Raw genomic sequence first — 8724 nt, 5'->3', positions numbered from 1 at the left:
AGAAGTGCAAGGACCCGTGTACCAGGTACATCGTTCAGGGGGACACTCATGACAGGTGCGTAGTCTGCCTAGGCTTACACCACGCACAGGAGGCGCTTAGCGGCCTTTCTTCATGCCCCCATTGCGATGGCCTGCGACTCAGGGTCCTTCGCTCGAGGGTAGATGTGTTCTCCGATGTCGCCGTGTCTAACCCCCGCCACACCACTTCTGCGACTGCCGAGGCACCGCACGAGGTGATAGCTTGGGGTGACACGTGTGACATGGAGCTCGAGGACAGTTCAGCGATGGAAAATTACTCTCCACATCGCTCGCTCTCCCCTACCCTAATACACAGGAAAACTTTTGAACCTGTCGTCTTTTCCTGTGAGGATTTACGGCCCACACCGGGGGCATGTAGTGCCATCTCCTTCGGTTGTGACCGCCATGATGACGACGTTCTTTCCACTGCGGCCTCGGGGTCCGAGGACTTCGCGGCCGACACGAGCCCTCTCCCTCCTAGTGGACAGGAGAGGCGTGTTTCCCCCTCCTACAGTGAGCTGTTGGATGTGGTTTCCCGTGCAGTGGGTACATTGGGGCTGGAATGGGAGGTTGAGAAGGCCGAGGCCCAACCTTCTTCGAAGCTGGACGACCGTTTTCTAACTAGTCGGACACCTGCGCAGCCCCGGAGGCCTTTACCCTTTTTCCCGGACCTCCACCAGGAGGTTTCGAGGTCCTGGAAACAGCCGTTTGCGGCGCGCATCACGAACGCTGCGGCCGCGGATTTCGCCACCATTTCGGGCATGGCGAGTCACGGCTATACAGCGATACCGCCGATGGAGGAGACTCTCGCCGAACATCTTGCGCCTAATTCGGCCGCAGCGTGGAAGTCCCGCCCCCTCCTCCCCTCGAAGGCGTGTCGAGTCACGTCTAGTTTAGTGGGAAAATCCTATATGGCCGCTGGTCAAGCGGCTGCTTCGCTTCATTCCATGGCGGTCCTTCAGGCCTACCAAGCGGAGCTGTTAAAAGGATTGGACGAGGGGGACGGCATTACACCTGAGGCGGTCAAGGAACTACGGCGAGCAACTGATTTGGCGCTTCGTGCTACCAAACATACTGCTCGAGCAGTGGGCCGTTCCATGGCTGGATTAATTACGGTTGAGCGCCACCTCTGGCTTAATATCACCGATATAAAGGAAAAGGATAAATCTTTCCTCATGGATGCCCCTGTGTCTAAGGACGGTTTATTTGGAGAGGCGGTCACTTCAGTGGTGGAGAAGTTCACAACAGCGAAACAACAATCAGCCGCTTTCCGCCAGCTGATTCCCCGCAGACCCAGAGAGGTTGAACGCCGTCAGGCGCCCGCGCGTTCTCGCTCAACCTCCTCTCACCGCCAGCGAGTGCCCTCTCGGGAAGAGCCTTCACCTATGGCGCCCCCTCGCAAGGACTGGGGCCCTAGGGTTGTTCCACCGGCTCAACAACGCCAGCGAAAAAGGTTGAACCTGAGTTCGACGGCCAAGGCCTCTCGTTCTCGGGCACATAACAGCAGCTCCTGATTTTTTCGCTGCCTGCCAGGGACTGTGCCCTCCGCTAGAGAGCGCTGTTGGACCGCTTTCGCGCATCCAACACTCTCATTGCAGTCCCCACGCTCAAACCCTGACTGTTTCGCCGCAAACAGCGCCTCGAACAGCATTGGAGCGAACTGTAACACCAATCGCTTCCTCAGACACTATGCACGATCCAGTTTTCAGAGCTCGAGGAACGCTTCAAAGGGTCTTCATCGAACGGCCCGTCATGACGGCTCGCTCAGCCGCCGCTGTTTCATTTCTATGTGTGCAACAGCGTTGCAGGAAACGAACATGTTGAAACCGCTAATATTGTTTCGGGCCGCGTGGGAACGCTTGCCCGGCATTTCTCAATGGGTGTTACGCACAATTTGTCACGGATACACCATTCAGTTTCGGAAAGGCCCGCCCCCTTTCCGCGGAATTCTCTCCACGGTGATGAAACCGATGGACATGGCGGTGCTGAGACAGGAAATGTTAGCTCTACTGAGCAAAGGGGCTATAGAAGAAGTACACCCCTCTCAGATGGAGTCAGGGTTTTACAGCCGTTATTTTGTGGTACCAAAAAAGGATTACGACCCATTCTGGATTTACGCCGTCTAAATCTTGCACTCAGGTCGAGCAAATTCAAGATGTTGACGGTAAAATCTATTTTGTCTCAGATTCAACCAAACGACTGGTTTGTCACGATCGATCTGAAGGATGCTTATTTTCATATTCAGATCATCGAGAGACACCGGAAGTTCCTCAGATTCGCTTTGGAGGGCAAAGCGTATCAGTACCGCGTTCTTCCCTTTGGCTTAGCGCTAGCTCCCCGTACATTCTCAAAATGCATGGACGCAGCTCTGGCCCCGTTGCGGCTCCGGGGCGTCCGTGTGTTAAACTATCTGGACGACTGGCTGGTGTTAGCGCAATCTCAGACTCAAGCACACTCTCATCGAGATATTGTGCTAAATCATTTACACAGCCTGGGTTTACGCACAAACTTCCAGAAAAGTGTATTAATCCCCTCTCAACGGATTACCTTTCTGGGAGTAGATTTGGACTCTCGCGCGATGACAGCAAAGCTTTCTGTCCCGCGCGCTCAGTCGATTACGTCATGCGTTCAGCACTTCAGGGCGGGTCACACAGTGACAGTGAGACTGTGCCTCAGACTACTAGGTCTAATGGCGGCGGCGCTTCCCGTGATTCATCTGGGTTTGCTTTACATGCGCCCGTTTCAGTGGTGGACGAAACGACAGAATATTTCACCCCGTTGTTCTCCGCATCGAACGATCTCGGTGACGCGGAGGTGTGTGATGTCGTTAAAACAATGGACATCAGCCGAATTTCTCCTCACCGGGGTTCGGCTGGGAATTTGTGCTTCCCGAGAGACTGTCACGACAGACGCGTCTTTGACCGGGTGGGGAGCTGTTTGTCAGGGGCGCCCAGCCCACGGAGTGTGGACAGCGGCACAACGCAGCTGGCACATAAACAAATTGGAATTACTGGCGGTTTTTCTGGCTCTCCAGTATTTTTCGAGTCTACTGACCGGCCGTCATGTGCTTCTCAGAACAGACATCACTGCGGTCGTGGCTTATCTGAACCATCAGGGAGGATTACGTTCTCGCCCTCTGTGCAGACTGGCGAGGCGGATTCTTCTTTGGTCTCACGACAAATTTCTGTCGATCCGGGCTGTTCACATCCCCGGACGACTGAACTTCGGAGCGGATTTATTATCCAGGCAGACTCTGGAACAAGGGGAATGGAGATTACACCCCCAAACGGTGAATCACCTATGGCATATTTTCGGGGAAGTGGATTTATTCGCGTCGAGCACGACTACGCATTGCCCGCTATGGTTCTCCCTAAGCCCTCCATCACCCCTGGGTCTGGATGCGCTAGCTCACAGCTGGCCCAGGACCAGCTTGTATGCATTTCCTCCGATTCGGCTGGTCCCAGCGGTATTATGCAGAATACGGCGGGACAGAGTGGGACAGCTGTTGCTGGTGGCTCCGCGATGGCACACACAGCCGTGGTTTGCGGATCTCATCAATCTGTTAGCGGGCTCTCCGGTGGAGATTCCCCTCAGACGGGATTTATTATCGCAAGCACAGGGACGGATCTGGCATCCCAGGCCAGATCTGTGGAACCTGTGGGCGTGGCCTCTGAGCGGAGTGAGTTGATATGTCCCGGTCTTTCTGCTGAAACTACCGAGACTATACTGAACTCTAGAGCAGTTTCTACGAGACGCTTATATGCTTTCAAGTGGAAACTGTTTATGACATGGTGTGAAACTCATGATGTGGATCCAGTTTACTGCCCTGTGGCTTCAGTACTGGAGTTTCTTCAAGACCGTTTTTCGGAGGGATTGACACCAGCCACCCTGAAGGTTTATGTGGCAGCTATCTCAGCTCACCATGAGCATATAGGTGGTGTTTCAGTGGGTCGTCATCCACTGGTTTCTCGCTTTATACAGGGTGCGCGACGGTTGAGGCCTTTCCGCCCTGTGCGAGTTCCTTCATGGGATTTATCCATTGTGTTACTGGGTTTGTCAGGGCATCCGTTTGAGCCCCTGGAAACTGTATCGGATAAGCTCCTGTCTCTGAAGACACTTCTTCTCATGGCTTTATCCTCCCTTAAAAGAGTTGGGGATTTACAGGCTCTCTCTGTCTCACCCTCGTGCATGGAGTTTGCACCAGGCTCTGTGAAAGTGTTGTTGCGACCTAGGCCTAATTATGTTCCTAAGGTCGCGTCTAATCCTTTTCATTTTCAGCAGGTGGTCCTGGAGGCCTTTTCTCCTGCTGCGACAGAGTCTGGAGATCTAAGTCTTTGCCCTGTGAGGGCGTTGAAGACTTATGTGGATCGCACTGCCCCATGGCGTGAGTCTGACCAGCTGTTTGTCTGTTTTGGACATAAGAATAAGGGCCATGCAGTTACGAAACAGCGCATGTCCCATTGGCTGGTGGAGGCTATTTCCTTGGCCTATGAGGCGCGCGGGCTCGCTTCGCCCTTAGGAGTAAAAGGTCATTCCACGAGAGCAGTGGCTTCTTCTCAAGCCTTTCTCAGTGTATCTTCTATGGATGATATCTGTGCTGCGGCAGGCTGGTCCTCACCGAGCACTTTTATCAGGTCTTACAGTCTGGATGTGAGGATGGCTCCTGGCTCCCGGGTTCTCTCCGCTTGAGCAGATGCTTCCTTGGATCCAAGCTATCAGGTACGTCAGGCGTGATGGTATAGCGTTCCCATACGTGGTGACGTCACCGCAGCATCGAAGTGACCTATGAAAGGGAACATCTCGGTTACGTATGTAACCTTGGTTCCCTGAATAGGGAACGAGATGCTGCGGTTCTGGCCGTGCCGTACCTTGATAGCTTTCTTCTCTTCTCGTCATGAAATCTGAGGTAAATGGCGCGCGGCACCAGGTATATATATGCCTACGCATGCTGGGCGGTGCCACGCGCTATTTGGCCAATAGGATTGGCGGGATGGTATAGGGCTTCAGACATTCGTCACACCGAAGGTGTTCCCATACGTGGTGACGTCACCGCAGCATCTCGTTCCCTATTCAGGGAACCAAGGTTACATACGTAACCGAGATGTTTTCTATCAAAATGTTCTTGTGTGATAACAATGTTCTTGTGTGGAAGTGTTTGTAGTAAAAGCTGTTTTGCACATAAATTCATTGCAGCCGGCTTTCTTTTTGATGTTTATTCGCGAGTAGGTATTGTATGAATAACATAAGTCAACGTAGCTTTACACACACACACTTTGTACTAAAGGTAAATCCAAAATAGTGATGTCACTGTCTAAGCAGAGGGATTTGTGCAACCCTATGGAATATAGTCCACACATGACAAATGAGGTAATAATCAATATTTCAGAATAATTCAAACTCAGATATTGGTGTTTTAATTGATTTAATTGATATCTGAGTTTTAATTATTTGACTACAAATCTCACCTCATCATTCTTCCCAGTGATTATTTCCAGGATAAACTGAGATGGCTCCAAGCTGGCTTCTTAAAACTGACTAAATATTTAAAAGAGCTTCTTTTGAGTTCTTTTGAACGGCTCTTTGAAAGGAACGGATCGCGAAGATCCGGATCCCCTCAAAGAGCCATAAATCCCATCACTACAACCTCTGACTTTATCGTACGTGTATTTGATTTCATTAGTGCAGATTAATGTTTGAGAGCTGGTTATGTAGTCTTAATGGACCGCGTTTCAGTCATTGTAATAATCATTCCGTTGTCTGACAACAGAAACATTAAAATATAGTAATAAAAACAGTTTTATTGAGAATTAAATTAAATGGCTAAATTAAATTGTAGTATGTGAGCATAGGGAGGCAATACAATACAACGCACTTACTTCATAAATATGCTAATTGGCGCATGACGTCATCTAATTCATGTTTTCATTCTTTATTTTTATAAATTAAAATGTTTCAAAACACCCCCCCCCCCCTCTGTTTTTTTTCACAAACCGCACCCTGCTCACGCCAAATGCGTGAGACTTGAGAGCCCTGCATCTGATGTGAATGTGAAAGTCTCACACTTTTCAACATAACAAACAATCACAAATGCAGAGTAGCCTATCAACACAGTGTTGAATTAGATGCTGTTACTGTAACCACAAATCACAATTTATGACACAAGGCCAGGTATGTAAATAAATCCACTCGACTACATAGTCTTCTCAAGGCGTCATACATACACTTTCAGTGAATAAGCATGAAATAAACTCATAACATAAGGAATAAGGAATAACAAACATACATAATGAATAAAGTATAACATGAAACGCATACAACAGTACATACGCTTTACTTCATGTCCGAATAACCAGCGTGCGAGTTAATCACGGCATATTTATGCTAATTATGTGCTCGGAATTGATGGTTAACATTAAACAGAGTTTATGGACATATCAATCATATGCATCTCGAAAAACTATTAATATACAGAACAGTCTTTCTTATAAAGCGATTACAGCAACGATGGTGTCCCTTGTGTAAAGGATGATATTAAATGAATGAGCGTTCAAGCGATGTTTCTTCACTGATGCTTTAACATGAATGAAGCATAATATCGCGAGAACTCCCTCAACAAATGCACGCAGTGGCGCGCACCTTTTCATTCAACTAATCACACACATCCATCTCCAGCTATAATCATATACATATTAAATCGAAACTATAACTCTTATGAAAAATCCCAAAATAGTTGTAACATGTATTTGATTAACACAGCATTTATAATATGATAGAAATGATAGACATAAAATACAAATCAAATCAAGGAAAATGGTTATTGATAAAGCTGGAGGACGTTCAGTCTGTCTTTTTACCTATATCCAATATATCCAAGATAGTAATGCTCATATTTTGCTTTTATGTTGTACAAATAAAAACCATTAGTTAATTTCTTGTTAATTTAATACACTAGTTACAGTATATGACACAGTCTTTATAGAGATCAATATTACTGCAACAAGCTTTTCATTCAAAATACTCTCATAAATGATGGTCCTGGAAGTTAAAAACTGTGTAATGTAGTGTCGCCATCTAGTGAACAAGATGCCTTATTAGATTAACACAACTCAAAACAAAACTATACTACAAAAAAAATAAATTAAGTAATGTCTAACAACACCATATAGTTAAAAAAAATAGTTTTACATGAACACACTGCATATTTAAAGTGTTACTTCACTCAAAAATTAAAGTTCTTTCATACACCCTAATGTTACAAACCTTGAGTTGCTTGTCTTCTGCAGATCACAAAAATATACTTTGAGAAATATTATTTGGACCTCAGTGTTGTTTAAAACATATATTTTGTTTCACAGAAGAAAGGTTTGTAATGGCATAAAGGTGTGTGACTATTTATTTTTTATTTTCGAAGCTTGTTAATGTAATTTAAAATGTCACTAGATGGTGAAAATGAGTTGTATTACACAAAATACAGTATTTTTTTATTACAACATATATAGCCTACTTAAAAAGCATACACTTTCTAATTTTTCTCATCTATTCTGCAAGTTTCACTTCTCTTTTCTTGCTTATTCTTCAAATTCTAGCACTGTTAATATTGTTAAAATACTTCTGTTTTTCCTCATTTGAAAGACTGGTACTTTTGGTAAACTGTTAAATGTCAAATGTAATGTTCTTGTTATTGGTTTTCCACTTGCTCTGTATCATTCATTGCCTGCTGAATTGTACTTATGAAATGACTTGATTGTTTCTCAGAAAGATCTTTTACATTCACAGCGCTCCATCTAGTGGACAACACTGTGTAAAGACTCTGGGTAAAACTGATGAAAGAATGAGTCAAATAAAGTCTGAGTTGACTGAAAACACAGAAAGAGAAATGATTATCAGTTAGGCTCCCATGAAAACTAAGCCGCTTCATCAACAGGATCAAATGACCGAGTCAAACAAACCTCTTCACCTTGACTAAGATCAAACACGCAGCAGTCATTCAGTTCATGGATGCACTGTTTGTCTTTTTAAGAGGGAGAAACTCTTCATTCTTAACAGTAAATCTTAGTCATCGCATCAGTGTAATATATAGAACTTCCTTTTTATTCTCATCACATCTCTAAGAATCAGACACCAAAACCTCTCGATTAGTTTCTCAAACCGACTGGCTTTACTGGACGTTTACAGCATAACCGTAGATCTGGAAATTACTTCATGCAATAAAAAAAAATAAAGAAATTCAAGTCAAATGTGTGATATATACTGTATATATATATATATATATATATATATATATATATATATATATATATATATATATATATATATTAACATATATATAACAAAGTATATAACAAAAAATGTAATATATTGTGGGTTTTTTACGTTACGTGTGTGTGTGTTTTTTAAGTATGTCTTTTCTAGTTTAATTCAGTGCCAACTTCTAAATGCCCATTGCTTGTATTTCTTGTGTTTTGTTAAAATGTGTGTTAAAATCCCATGGGTTTTTCTCATGTCCCTCTACCTGTAATCTACAGGTAAGGTACATGGTCCCACCAAACAGTCTTGCCTAAAAACAACAACAACAACAACAACAAAAATTCATCATATCAGGTGTCTTTCCATGAAGAAAAAGAGAAAATCCCCAAAAATTAAACCTTCATATCAGGTGTCTTTCCGTGAAGAAAAAGAGAAAATCCCCAAAAATTAAACCTTCAT

The sequence above is a fragment of the Carassius carassius genome, chromosome 36, assembly GCF_963082965.1.
Source record: "Carassius carassius chromosome 36, fCarCar2.1, whole genome shotgun sequence".
NCBI classification, from domain to species: Eukaryota; Metazoa; Chordata; class Actinopteri; order Cypriniformes; family Cyprinidae; genus Carassius; species Carassius carassius.
Note: the sequence above shows the minus strand (reverse complement) of the source record.